Here is a 13,866-nt window from a genome sequence, read left to right as displayed (position 1 = left end):
AGCATAAAGCTTTAGAACCTAAGAGTGAGAAATGTACTTTTGTTGGATATTCTGAAGATGTAAAAGGTTATAGACTTATTCCATTTAAGTCCAAAAATGTTATCATTAGAAGAGATGTAAAATTTGATGAAAATAAATCGGCCTGCGAGCCTAGTCCGGCGGATGTGCCACCTCTTCCTATCTCTTCTATTTTTGAAAACATTTCTTCTTCAGATGATGAAAGCGAGGATGATAATCCTCCCCCACCTTCTCAGGATCCTCAACTTCCAAGATGGGTCCGTGCTACTCGGGATGCAGCAGGTGATCTTGCCGGTGATCCTACAGATCAGCGACGTACACGTTCTCAGTTTGAAAGAGCCTCTTCTTTACTGGCTCAAGCTCCAGTAAATCATGATCCTGACACTTTTGCAGAAGCTTCAGGCCATCCACATTGGGAAGCAGCTATGAATGAAGAATATCATTCATTAATGACAAATGATACATGGGATCTTGTTCCTCTACCAAAGGGACGCAAACTTGTTAGATGTAAATGGGTTTACAGAACCAAGTATGGACCAGATGGGAAAGTTGATAAACATAAAGCTCGTCTCGTTGCTAAGGGCTTTTCACAGGTTGAAGGCATTGACTACACTGAAACCTTCTCCCCTGTTGCCAAAATGAACTCTATCCGCCTTGTTCTTTCCCTTGCTGCCTCTTTAAAATGGGAAGTCCATCAGATGGATGTTAAATCTGCCTTCTTGCATGGGGACTTGCATGAAGAAATCTATATGGAACAACCCATTGGCTTCATACAAACAGACTCCAGCCTTGTTTGTCGACTTAAGAAATCCCTTTATGGCCTCAAGCAAGCTCCTCGGGCTTGGTATGCCAAAATGGATAGCTTTCTTTTAGAATCTGGCTTTTCTAGGTGTCATTCTGACAATACTGTCTACACCAAGAAAGTGGGCAACTCTCTTATCATCCTTGTTCTTTATGTTGATGATCTTATTCTTACTGGTAGTGATCCCAACCTTATAAACCATGTGAAGTCCAGCCTTAAAAGGAAATTTGAAATGACAGACTTAGGACACTTACACTATTTTCTCGGTCTTCAAGTCTTGCAATCCTAAGAGGGTATTTTCCTTTCCCAGTCCAAGTATGCTTGTGATATTCTTCGTCATTTTCACATGGAAGACTGTAAGCCAGCCCCTTCTCCCTTTCAGTCTGGAGTCAAACTTTCAGTCTCTTGTACTTCTCCTGAAGTTGATGCTACCTTATACCGTCAACTTGTCGGAAAACTCTTGTATTTAACCCATACTCGTCCTGATCTTTCCTTTGCTGTTGGCCTTGTTGCTCGTTTTATGCAAAACCCCCGTGAAAGTCATTGGAAAGCAGCTAAAAGAATACTTCGTTATGTTCGAGGTACAGTACAGTTTGGGATTCATTACAATGCCAAAGCAGCTCCTCTGTTAGTTGGTTTCACTGATTCTGATTGGGCTGGTGACCCTGATGATCGGAAGTCTACTGCCGGTTATGTCTTCACTCTTGGTTCAGGACCTATTACATGGGCTTGTAAGAAACAGGCCGCCATTTCTCCTTCGTCAGATCCTATCAGAGTTTGGCTTTGAGCAGCAGCATCCAACCACACTTTGGTGTGATAATCAAAGTGCCATTCAGCTATGCAAAGATCCAGTCCAACATCAGCGCAGCAAACACATTGAACTACACATGCACTTCATCAGAAAGCTCATTCATGACCATGTTCTTGAAGTGCAATATTGTCCAACAGATGATCAGGTTGCAGACATCTTCACAAAGGCTCTCACAGAGGCGAAGTTCACTAAACTTCGATATATGCTTGGAGTTCAGGAAGTTGTCACTAAGGGGAGATAGGCTCTAGTGCCTCCTTCCTTCTCCTATTGTGTCATATTTGTAAATCCTTCAATCCTATCCCAAGTTGTTCTTAAGGGGGGATGTTAGGATATTCCGACACATAGGATATAGTTAAGTTCAACTTGGTCTAGTATAGAGTTAGGTTAGAGTTAGGTAAAGTGTGTTTCTTTACCGTTGTACATTTTGTAACTTACAATCCGACGGTCACGATATGTAGTGATCCGATGGTTCACTCTCACCTCGGTATTACCGACACTTGATCCGTGGCTTGACACCCGATTGGTCCATGAGTTCTATTTAAAGCGCATGGAGGGTCATTGTTCGAGTAATCCGTGCATGAGAGAAGCTTATGTAAATTTTCATTCTTTGATTAATAAATTGCCTGTAGTACCCACGTTGGGACAGGTCGTGGACTGTTTCCCTCCTTGCACTCTGAGGGTTTTAACCACGTCAAAAATACTGGTGTATTGATTTGAGATTTGGTTGTGAGCGGTGTCCTTTTGGTATTCTTTCTGTGGAACTTACCCTGTAAATTCCTACAGAAGTGTTCACCTGGTTCCGTCACTTCAAAGCCTTGATCGAGAATCAAACCGAGAAGAGAATCAAGATTTTAAGGACCGATAATGGGACTGAGTATGAATCCAATGAGTTTCATGAATTTTGCAAAGAAGTTGGCATTAAGAGGGAGAATACAACACCATACACTCCTGAGCATAATGGTGTGGCTAAAAGGAAGAATCGTACAATTGTGGAAGTAGTTCGTGCCATGCTCCATGATCAAAGGCTTCCAAAGTTTCTATGGGCTGAAGCTGCGAATACCGCCGTATATGTTCAAAATCGATGCCCTCATCAAGCATTGGATTCTAAGACTTCCGAAGAGATTTTCACCGGTAAGAAACCTGATGTCTCTCATTTTAGAATTTTTGGAAGTCTCATATATTTTCATGTGCCGAAGGAAAAAAGAAGCAAATTGGGTGCATCTGGAAAGAAGGGAATCTTTTTGGGTTATAACAAAAATTCTAAGGGCTATAGAATCTATGTGGTTGGTCAAAGGGAAGTCAAAATAAGTCATGATGTCACCTTCAATGAAGATATGGCTCTTAGCAAGGTTGAAAATCTTCCTATTCTAAGGATATATAAAGAAGCTGACACCAGGAAGCCGGATGAGAAGGAAGATGAAACGATACCTGATGTAGAAGAACTTATGGATCCTATTGATGCTCCTCCTCAAGAGATTTCCTCTTCTAGGAAGAGGCCCTCATGGCTTAGGTGGACTTTTAAAGATGTCAAGAGACATATTGCACCTAGAGGGACTTTCCGTGAAAGAAAGAAGTCGACCAGGTATCATGGATACTTAACCATTATGAGCACCATCATTCAAAACGAGCCTACATCGTTCGAAGAAGCTGTGAAGCATCAATTATGGAAGGATACTATGAATGAAGAATACGAGTCCATCATGAAGAATGATATCTAGGATGTGCTCCCTAGACCCTAGGAAAAAACAGTTGTCACCTTGAAATGGCTTTACAAAATCAAGCATGGAACTGATGGGAGTGATGAAAAGTATAAGGCTCGCTTTGTTGCTCGAGGCTTCTCTCAAAAGGAAGGTGTGGATTATGATGAGATATTTCTACCTGTTGCCTGATACACCACCATCCGCTCGATCATAGCCCTTGCTGCTTCGCAAGGATGGAACCTACATCAGATGGATGTCAAGATTGCGTTCTTGCATGGTTCGATTAAAGAGGAAGTCTACGTGGAACAAACCGAGGGGTTTGAGATTCATAATCGGGAATATCATGTATGTTGGTTGAAGAAAGTCCCCTATGGGCTGAAGCAAGCACCCCGAGCTTGGTATGAGAGGATCGATAGCTATTTGATGAAGCTGGGATTCACTAGGAGTGAAGTCGATCCAAACCTTTACTTTAAGGTTGAAGATGATAAGCCTCTCATACTGGTGCTATATGTTAATGACCTCTTTCTTACAAGTGCAGACCCTCTCATTCACAAATGTAAGAGGGAGTTGGCTTCCGAATTTGAGATGAAGGACCTAGGACTAATGCACTATTTCCTAGGGTTGGATGTCTGGCAAAAGGCATGAGAAATTTTCCTATCTCAAGGGAAATACGTGGTAAAGATATTGGAGAGATTTGGTATGGTGGACTGCAAGCCCGTGACTACCCCAACAGAGATTAACTTCAAGAAGTTATGCAGTAGTGCTACCTGACCTATTTTGGGAAATGCTTTTGAGTATCATCAACTCATAGGAGCATTGATGTTCTTGGTGAACTCCCATTCGGATATATGTTTTTCAGTCAACACGTTGAGCCAATATATGGTTGAACCTCATCACTCACATTGGATTGGTGCCAAGAATTTTCGAAGATATCTTCGGGGCACAATCACTCATGGAATACACTACTGGAGATGTGAGGCTGCATGGTTATTCTGATGCTGATTGGGCATGCAACGTGGTGGACCGAAAGAGCACTTCATGGTGTTGTTTCTCTTTGGGTTCTGCTTTGATTTCCTGGATGAGAAGGAAGCAGAAGTTGGTGGCTTTGAGCACCGCTGAGGCCAAGTACATTGCTACGAGTATGGCCTCCTATGAAGCTATCTAGTTGCGGAAGCTCTTTAATGAGCTATTTGGTCACACGTTGGATACTATTGTGATCCTCTGTGACAACCAGAGTGGGATTCATTTATCAGAGAATCTTGTATTTCATGATCACTCCAAGCACATCGATATTAGGTACCACTTTATCCGAGATATGGTACAATGAGGAGCGATAAGGCTCCATCATATTGGGACTGATGAGCAGGTCGTCGACATTCTGACGAAGCCCCTGGGACAAGTCAAATTCTTGACTTTCCGAGAACGACTAGGAGCCATGGAGACCCTCTTATGAGGGTCCTGTATGATACATACATTGAGCTCTAGGAGCTTCGGGGGGCTTGGGGTACTTCTTGGAGTGATGAGCAACCATAGGGTGAGTGATTCAGCCTTCCCCTAGTGGTTTGCTATGTACAGGGTGAGTGGTTCAGCCTTCCCCTGTGATACCCCATGGCGACATGTAGGTAGGATGAGTGGTTCATCCTTCTCCTGCCAAGACATCCTACCCATGCATGTCTGGGACTCATGGGAAGTACCTCGCATCCGACCAATGAGTAGGGAAATGAGGATAGGGACCATAGTAGTACCGATGGATGCATCGTGTATTTACCATACTCCCTATGCTAGAATGACATTGATCTGGGATCAATTGGAATTGACTTTGGGTCAGTAAGAGTGGTATGAGACACTCTCTTTATTTGGAACTGACTTCGGGTCAGTAAGAGTGATATAACTCACTCTCTTTTGGAACTAATTTTAGATCAGTAAGAGTGGTATGACACACTCTCTTCATCGGGACTGACTTCGGGTCAGTAAGAGTGCCATGAGACACTCTCTTTTATCTGGGACTAACTTCGTGTCAGTAGAGGATGATATGATACATTCTCGATCATTTCTTCTTCTTCATAGTTCAACAAATTAGAGCAGAGTAGAGAAGTGCAGGGCAGTGCATTTGATGGTAGAGATAGCACCAATAGACAGATGGATTAGCAGATGGAGTTCTCCCTAGTTGAGAGGGAGTGTTAAAATTGGCAACTAGGGCCAAACTCCATGTGGGTCACCTTATTTATGGTAGCTGATATTTTTCTTGGATTCCTCTCATCGAGAGGTGTAGGATTGATCTAATGATCATCTGATTCCTATATGTATTCATGGAGATATGAATTTATATGTATTTCTTGACAATTTATCAAGGTCAGCTAGCAAGCAAAACAATATTTCTCACCCCCAATTTATCCTCAACGTGGTATATAAAAGGAGGAGACCTTGTGGCATTATACCGCTTATCTCTTCTCTCTCCTAGCTTGATTGGGTATGCGTAGGAGGAACAGGTCTCTCTCACATGGGAAGAAGGAGGACGCAGGTATGTTGCAGCAACGTTGACTTAGGTTGACCGAGGAGTAGCAAGGTTGGGTTTGACTGCATTGACCAACGAATAGGTCAGTTTGACTGTGGATTAGTGTGGGGAACCTCTTCTAAGCAAGCCGCAGTTCTGGACAGCAAAGCGTTGACCTATTCTGACCACATATTTGACCAACGTTGACTGTTGAGGGTTGACCGCAGAGATGCACATGCGTTGACCACTGTTTGACCATCTTTCTTGGACTATTTTGGGTTGTCTATCATTGTTGTTGGAGGCCAAGTTGACCAAGGTTGACTTAAGGTCATTTTTGAGTTGTTTGACCAGTGTTGACTTTGCTGGTTAGGGTTTTATTGCTGCTGTTATAAAATCACAGATTTGTGAAATTGTACTATCTCTCTCTCTGCTGAATTATTGAAGAATATAAGAAGAATTGATCAAATGGTTTCCCCGCATTAGGGTTTGTCCCTGGTTGGTGCCACATCTTGTGTCTCTTGTCTTGGCTTATCCTCCACTGTTTACATTTATGTTCTATCTACATTTTACTATCATGTTGATGTGATTGCAATTCTGGAAATTGATATTGGGCTATTAAGAAGATTTGAAGTAAATTGCTCTTAAGCATAGAACATACCATAAATTAACACATATCTTTATGAGTAGATCGGTCTTCTTACATCCAATAAGTAGGTTAACCTTGGCCTAAGCTTAGCCCATTCAAAAAATAAACACACACACACACACACACACACATATATATAACATTAAACTTTTCTATCTACCAAATGAAAGCTCTAGGGTTTTTCAATATATTTTTTGAATAATCCATCTTATGATTTCGGTTATGACCTTCTAACTAGGTGATGTAATTCTTTTGGACACTATCTTTTTGTTGCAGCTGATTAGTTGAATGAGTGGTTCTATAGGGAGGGGTGTGAACCCCTACTACAAAAATTCCATTACTAGAACCCAACAAATTACTGCAAGTGGCTCTGGAGCTCCTCAACTAAGATAAACCAATTCTTGGAGCTCAATGGAAATCATGTGTTAAGTGGAGGTGTTTACCTAAAGTAGCAATAAACCCTAAGTATGTAGTGCCACCCAACAAACTGTAGGGTTATCGTTAACATATGAAGGATCATGCCCTCATATGAAATTTTATTGGTATTTGAATGAGGGAGAGGGATTTTGTGAAATGGATTCAAAACAAATGGAAGCTCGAAGGTGAAATCAATTTGAAATTAGGAGCCAAAGGATTCTTCACACTAGTTTTATCCAATATAGAGGACAAGAATAGGGTATTTGAGAATGAACCTTATTAATTTAACAATGTGAGATTATTCATGAGATTTTGGGTAGAGTTTTACAACCCAAAAAAGGAACAATTCTTGGTAGCCCCAATTGAGGTGCAACTCTTCTCACTGCCATATGATATTTGGGACCCTAATATTCTTGAGGGTATTGGTAATTCTATTGGAACTTTTGTGAAAACATTTGAGCTCACAAGGAGAAGCCGCTACACCTCCTATGTGGAATATGCATGTATATAAACACTTCTTATGCCCTCCCAGGATCGATAGAAATCTCCAATCATGACGAAGTCTAGATCCAATCACTAGATTACGAGAACATTCCCTTCAGATTTCAACGATGTTGGACTGAGCAACCAAATATGAATGATAAATGTGAATTTCTATATTATTCATAAATATGTTACATATAAATGCATTATGTGATCATTGGATTCATCTTTCAAGGTCTCTTGGACTCCCCTTGATGGTTCACCTTCCACACCATAACCATTAGTGAATTAGGTGTCCAACATTTCCCCTCTTAATCTGAAGGGGTATATATGAGTCCAAGAAGAGAGCTAAAATACAAAAATGCATGATAACAATTAACTGAATATGCTCTTTGAAATGGTGGTTTTTAAGGAAGACCACAAACCCAAAAGGTGGGAGAACTCGAGGTCTCAACTAGTGGTGGTTTAAGGATGACCACAAACACTGGAATGCTTAGTGCAGTTCCTGGAATAGTTCCAATTTTGGTTAGAAGCTGAAGCATTCTACTAGTGGAAGTGCTCCCTAATTTTTTGAAAAGGGAGACCATTGAGGTCTCAACCTGGAACACTTGATGCAGTTCCTCAAACAATTCTGAATCCGGCTAGAAGCTGAAGTCTTATGCTAGAGGAAGTGCTACCTATTTTTTTTGAAAAGGGAGACCAATGATGGTTTAAGGCTGACCACCAACTCTGGAATGCTTAGTACAACTCCTAGAATGGTTCCAAATCTGGCTAGAAGCTAAACTCTGTTGCTAGTGGAAGTGCTCCTAATATCGGTTTGAAGATGACCACAAATTGAATCATGCTCATAACGTTGACTCTGGATGCAACTTTGATTCTCATTCAAGCTTTCACTATTGCTCAAGTTGTGGCTTAACCTCTTCGAAACTAGTAGTTAATCATCAATTCCCCCTATCAGATACAAGGTGAGAAGATGATATCATTGTTACTTAGGTTTGCTTGTACATGCTTGATTGATAGGGCTTCAAAACAAGAAGCCTCACTGTCAATCCCCTCTTATCCCATACAAAGTGAGAGGATGAATATATTTATAAAATGTTTACATGGATGAAGATAAAAAAAACCATGATCCTCCATGCGGGAAACACAAGAAGGATGTCAGTTTCTACCAAAAAATGGACCCATTTACAGTTCAATTTCACTAGTAAACTTACAAAAGAAACACCATTTTCCAGTTACCATTGTTTCTAATTTAAGTGCCCAAGAATTATAGTGCTTCTAAAATTGAAGAAAGACACCCAGGCCAACCAACACAATTTTTTTTGGTATAAAACATCACGAGCCAAACACATTCATTCTCTAATGCTAATATTTCACTTATGTTTTTGTAATATTGACCAACATATTGACTCCCTTGTTGCATCTTGTTCGGGCAGATCTCCGTATACAGTACCATGTAGGACGAACGAAAATTGAAGGGGGTCTTTTTGATGGAGGCCTACATGAGAAATTGCCTTTTCATATGATGTAGCTTCATCATTCATATGGTCCTCATAGGATTTGCAGTCAGGGAACATATGGAAATGATGGAAAACCTGCATCAATTGAAAACCATTGACGCTCCCTAATCCAATCACTTGTTCTCTACCAAGGACAAGAGAAATCCAAAAGGTTCGAACCCGGGAATCCAACAGGTTTTTCTCGCGCAGATGCAATCAAATACCAACATGTAATAATTCAACGCAGGAGTTATGCACATACAAGGACTTCAACGCATTTGTTGCTTTGACATACATAGAAAGAGCATGACTCGACACAAACACATGTGACATACTGCATCAATGAACCAACGGCAGCGCCTAACGAGCCATATATAGGGTATTAAATGCCTTTGAAGATGCACGAGACATAACCCGTTAACACACGAATTGCGAAATTCGCCACTAAATAAAAAAAGGCAATTCGTGTGTTAACAGGTTATACCCCGTGCATCTTCAAGGGCATTTAATACCCTATATATGGCTCGTTAGGCGCTGCCCCAACCATGAACCAACGTGCTCTCCAAGTAGCGTACAAATCATAGGGACCACCCTTCAATGCACAGAGTTGAAAATGAACCAACCGGACCAATGTTCAACATACTCTAGTGCACGACTTTCAAAAATCAATGCATAGAGGTGCATTTAACTCACAAGAATTTTAATGCATATAAATTATTGCTCAAACTATTCAACTCGAGTTTTAACCAACACATATTGCAAATATTAAATGCATTGCAATGATATAACAACTGCACGGAGACTCAACGCACAGAGATGTTTTGTAATCCTTTATCATACAAAGACTCAATGTATCACGGGCATGCAACATTCAATGTTGTGTTCAATGCTTCATTCCCATGTGAAGTATAAGGAAGCTTCACAAACTATGTGTGTTAGGGTGGCTTGTTTCACCTGGATCTCATTCTCGAATAACAACTAACGATCTCGAACAACAGCTTTAGTATGCTAACTTGTGCATATAAACCCACTCGCACATATATATAACAACGTTGGAGAAACTCAACTTGCATATATATAAACGACGTTGGAATTTGGTGCATAAATGACTCATGATATTGGGTGCCTGCAGGAATGGCATTGCTTACAAGAATTGTGTTGTCATTGTGACGTTGGAGCAATTCAGGCCAATTTCTTTTGAATGACGGCTTGGATTCGCCATTGTGCTTTTCTTAGGGCACCATTATTGAAACATAATTATCATTTAGTCTGATCTTCAATTTTTTGGAGTAAATTTTCAAAACCATGCATTTCCTTATGAAAACATGTTACGACAGCGTCGAGTTTCAATGGTCATACTGTTATCAAGTCTTTAAAAGAAAATATGCACGATTAACCAAATTCAGTTGAGACAAAATTCACAATACCTATTCACTAAGCAAAGAATTACAGTGAGATTCGAAGACATTTTCTCCCTGTTACACCATGTTACGTTTGTTCAACCCATCGCATAATAGGGAGAGGTATAAGATACATGTATACATTACAGAGCTAGGATGTTAGGGAAGAATGAAGAGGTATACGTTATAGAGTCAGGATGCCAAAGCATAATGCAGAGGTATATGTTATAAAGCATATTGCAACAGTTAAAAAGGGGACAGAATGCCAAGGCAGTGAATAGCAGGGAGAGAATGGCAGCATAAGGGGTTACAATGGAAAATAAATGCTAAAATGGAAGTTGTGCTTTGATACCACTGTTGGATTGAGCAACCAGATATGAATGATAAGTGTGAATTGCTTTATTATTCACAAAGATGTTACATATAAATACATTATGTGATCGTTGGATTCATCTTCCAAGGTCTCTTGGACTCCCCTTGATGGTTCACCTTCCACACCATAACCCTTAGCAGATTTGGTTTCCAGGACGCAGTGCCACCAGTATGGCCACCTATTTCAATATTTTCCATGATTTGAAGGTGACTGATATCAACGCTATAAATGGCACATTTTCAAGGAACAATCGTAGGGGTGGAAAGAATCAGGTGGCAAGTCGTCTTGATTGGTATCTAGTATCAGAATCTCTACTAGGTTGAGACATATTTGTTGAAGCATTTGTATTTCCCTCCCTAGAGTCAGATCACTTGCCAATTTGACTAGAGTTGGATCTGAAAATTTCCCAATGGAATCACCCTTTCATATTTGAGATCTTCTAGCTTCAAGACCCTGACTTTATGATCAAATCCAAGACCTAGTGGGAGGAAATTAATTTCCATGGTTAGAACCGTATGTATACATTCTAGTTAAAACTCAAGGAGCTCAAAGAAAAATTCAAGGATTGGAACAAGAATGAATATGGGCATATATTCACTGATAAACAAGCTCTATAGACTTGTATCCAAGAGATTCAACAAAAATGCATTATGGAAGGTCATTCAGAGGAATTGGTCGAGGAAGAGGGACAACAGATCAACAAAATGGAGAAAAGACGTAATGAAGAGGAAATCATATGGAGGCAAAAATCCAAATTATAGTGCTTGCAAGAAGGGGAGTGAAATACAAAACTATTTCATTAAGCTATGATTAAACAACGCCATCATAACAAGATATTTTCCCTCTCCTCAAGGGATGGACAGAGGCTTTTATATCGTGATGAGATAGAGAAATAATTAGTAACATGCTATCATGACCTGTTGACAAAGAATGTCCCTGACAAATGGAACACAATCAGGCGCATCACAGGTCACATTCCCCACCTCATCCACGAGGATCAAAATGAGGCCTTAATGAGGGAGATCTTGTTTGTAGAATTTGAAGAATAGTAATTTTGATGCCCAGTGATAAGTGTCCAGGACTAGACGACTTCACTGTTGACTTCTTTAAATCTTTTTGGCCCTTTATAGGTTTGAAGTTCCATGACTTGGTGGAGGAGTCTCGATGCTATCAATAGGTATGGTCAAGCATAAATGCTACAATTATCACCCTAATTTCTAAATCTGGAAAATCATATTATTCTAGTGGATTATTACTTATCGCCATCTATAATTTTTTCTACAAAATGATATCTTTTCGAATTGTAAACTGAATCAAACCCTTGCTTTAAAACTTCATATCTACTGAGCAAACAAGGTTTGTAGAAGATCGTCAAATCCTAGATGGGATAGTAGCAACCCATGAGGTCGTTAACTCTCTTAAGAAATCCAAAATAGCTAGCATGCTCATCAAATTAGATCTTTCTAAATCCTATGATAGGTTGAGTTGGGACTACCTTCTCCCGGTTCTCTATGCTTTTGGTTTTTCCCCTCAGTAGAGATCGTGGATTAAATCCCTTATGTCAACCCATTTTTTCTCTGTCCTCATAAATGGATCTCTTACCATGAATTTTTCTCTAGTGGCTTGAGATAGAGTGACCCTATATCACCTTTTCTCTTTATGTTGGTTGTTGAAGGCATGGGCTGATATCATAAAGAAACTACTATACTAGGCATCGTCAAAGGCATCTTCCTCTTTTAGAATGATCTGCTTATTACTCATCAACAATTTTTTTGTTATATATATATATATATATAGTCAATCTTCCCTTCGAGAATAAAGGGCCTTAAAAGTTATTCTTTTATATTTCATGGATGCTTCAAGCACAATGATAAATGGTGAAAAATCCAACCTATATTTATTTAACAAAAATGTGTCGATCCAATGTCCCCTGTTCCATTTCCTGAACTTTTATATTAGTATCCTTCCTACAAAATATTTGGGAATTCCTCTTGTAAAAAATTCACTAAGAGCTTCAGTTGGCAAGAAATTCTTCAGATGATATCAAACAAGTTGGACAATTGTGCTTTCTGGTCCTTAAATTTGGCAGGTCGGTTAATTTTACCTAAATCAGTTCTTCAATCCCTTCTAGTTTTTCAATTACTGACATTAGAAGCACTTAAAATCACATTCAAGTCCATCACTACCAAATTTAGAGACTTTCTATGGCATGGCACAAAACAAGCCAAAAATTGGGTGTGAGTGGCATGGGAGAAATTGTGTGTCTTGAAGCTAGTTGGAGGGTTAGGGTTGCGAGATCCATAAATACTAAACAAAGCTCTAGGGAAAAAATTATGGTGGCAATGGCTCTAAGGAGGGGAGGAACTTAGGAAATAGATTTGGGGTAGAAAATATAGTAACTCCTCTACCTAGACAGAGGAGTTACTGCATACTTTCTTATGGGATCCTTAATCTGGAATTTGGCACTTTCAAATAAGTCTAGTACGAGATCACGCCTTTTGGGAAATTAGGAATGTGCATACCACACTCTTCTGGGTTGAATCATGGCAATAGCTTCCCCTCCTTGGAGATCGGGTTGATCTTCATAACCTGGAATAATTTACTAGGGATCACCAAGGTGGATATGTAGCAGGCCTTTGGAATCCAAACCAGAGCTCCACACTTTTGTGAGAGTGGAAATCCAAGGAAGACTAGACAAACCATCGATACTTGCCTTCCTAGCCTAACCTAGCCCAAGAATTACATGAGCGAAAAATCCCCATCACATGGGATCATGACATACTCCATTGGGAATATGAACCGAAAGGAACATTTACACTCAAAGAAGCTTACCCTCTACTTGTTGGACATAAATATCTTCCTAAGGGACCTCTTTGGAGGAAAATATGGGCAAGTAACTTCTGACCCAAAATTGCTCATTTTTTGTGTTTAGTAGGGACAAGAAAAATGCTTATGTGGGATCATATTTGAAAAAAGGGATTTTAGGTACCTTCATTTTTCCAACTCTATGGGAACCAGGAAGAAACCATTGAACATGTCTTGAACTCTTGTCCTTTTGCTGACAGTATTTGGTCTTAAGTTCTTTCTCTTTTCAGTCACCTAGACTACACTCGTAACAACCTTATCGAATATTTAGAATAATGGTGTTTTAATTTATTTAACGATCCATTGGTTAATAGATCCTAGATATTCATTGGTGGATTCATCTTGTGGGCACTGTGAA

Source organism: Pinus tabuliformis, chromosome X (genome assembly GCF_031772625.1).
Source record: "Pinus tabuliformis cultivar Carrire ecotype Pingquan chromosome X, CPIR1, whole genome shotgun sequence".
In the NCBI taxonomy this organism is placed as follows: Eukaryota; Viridiplantae; Streptophyta; class Pinopsida; order Pinales; family Pinaceae; genus Pinus; species Pinus tabuliformis.
The sequence above is the reverse complement of the archived record's forward strand: the minus strand, read 5'-3'. Positions refer to the sequence as shown.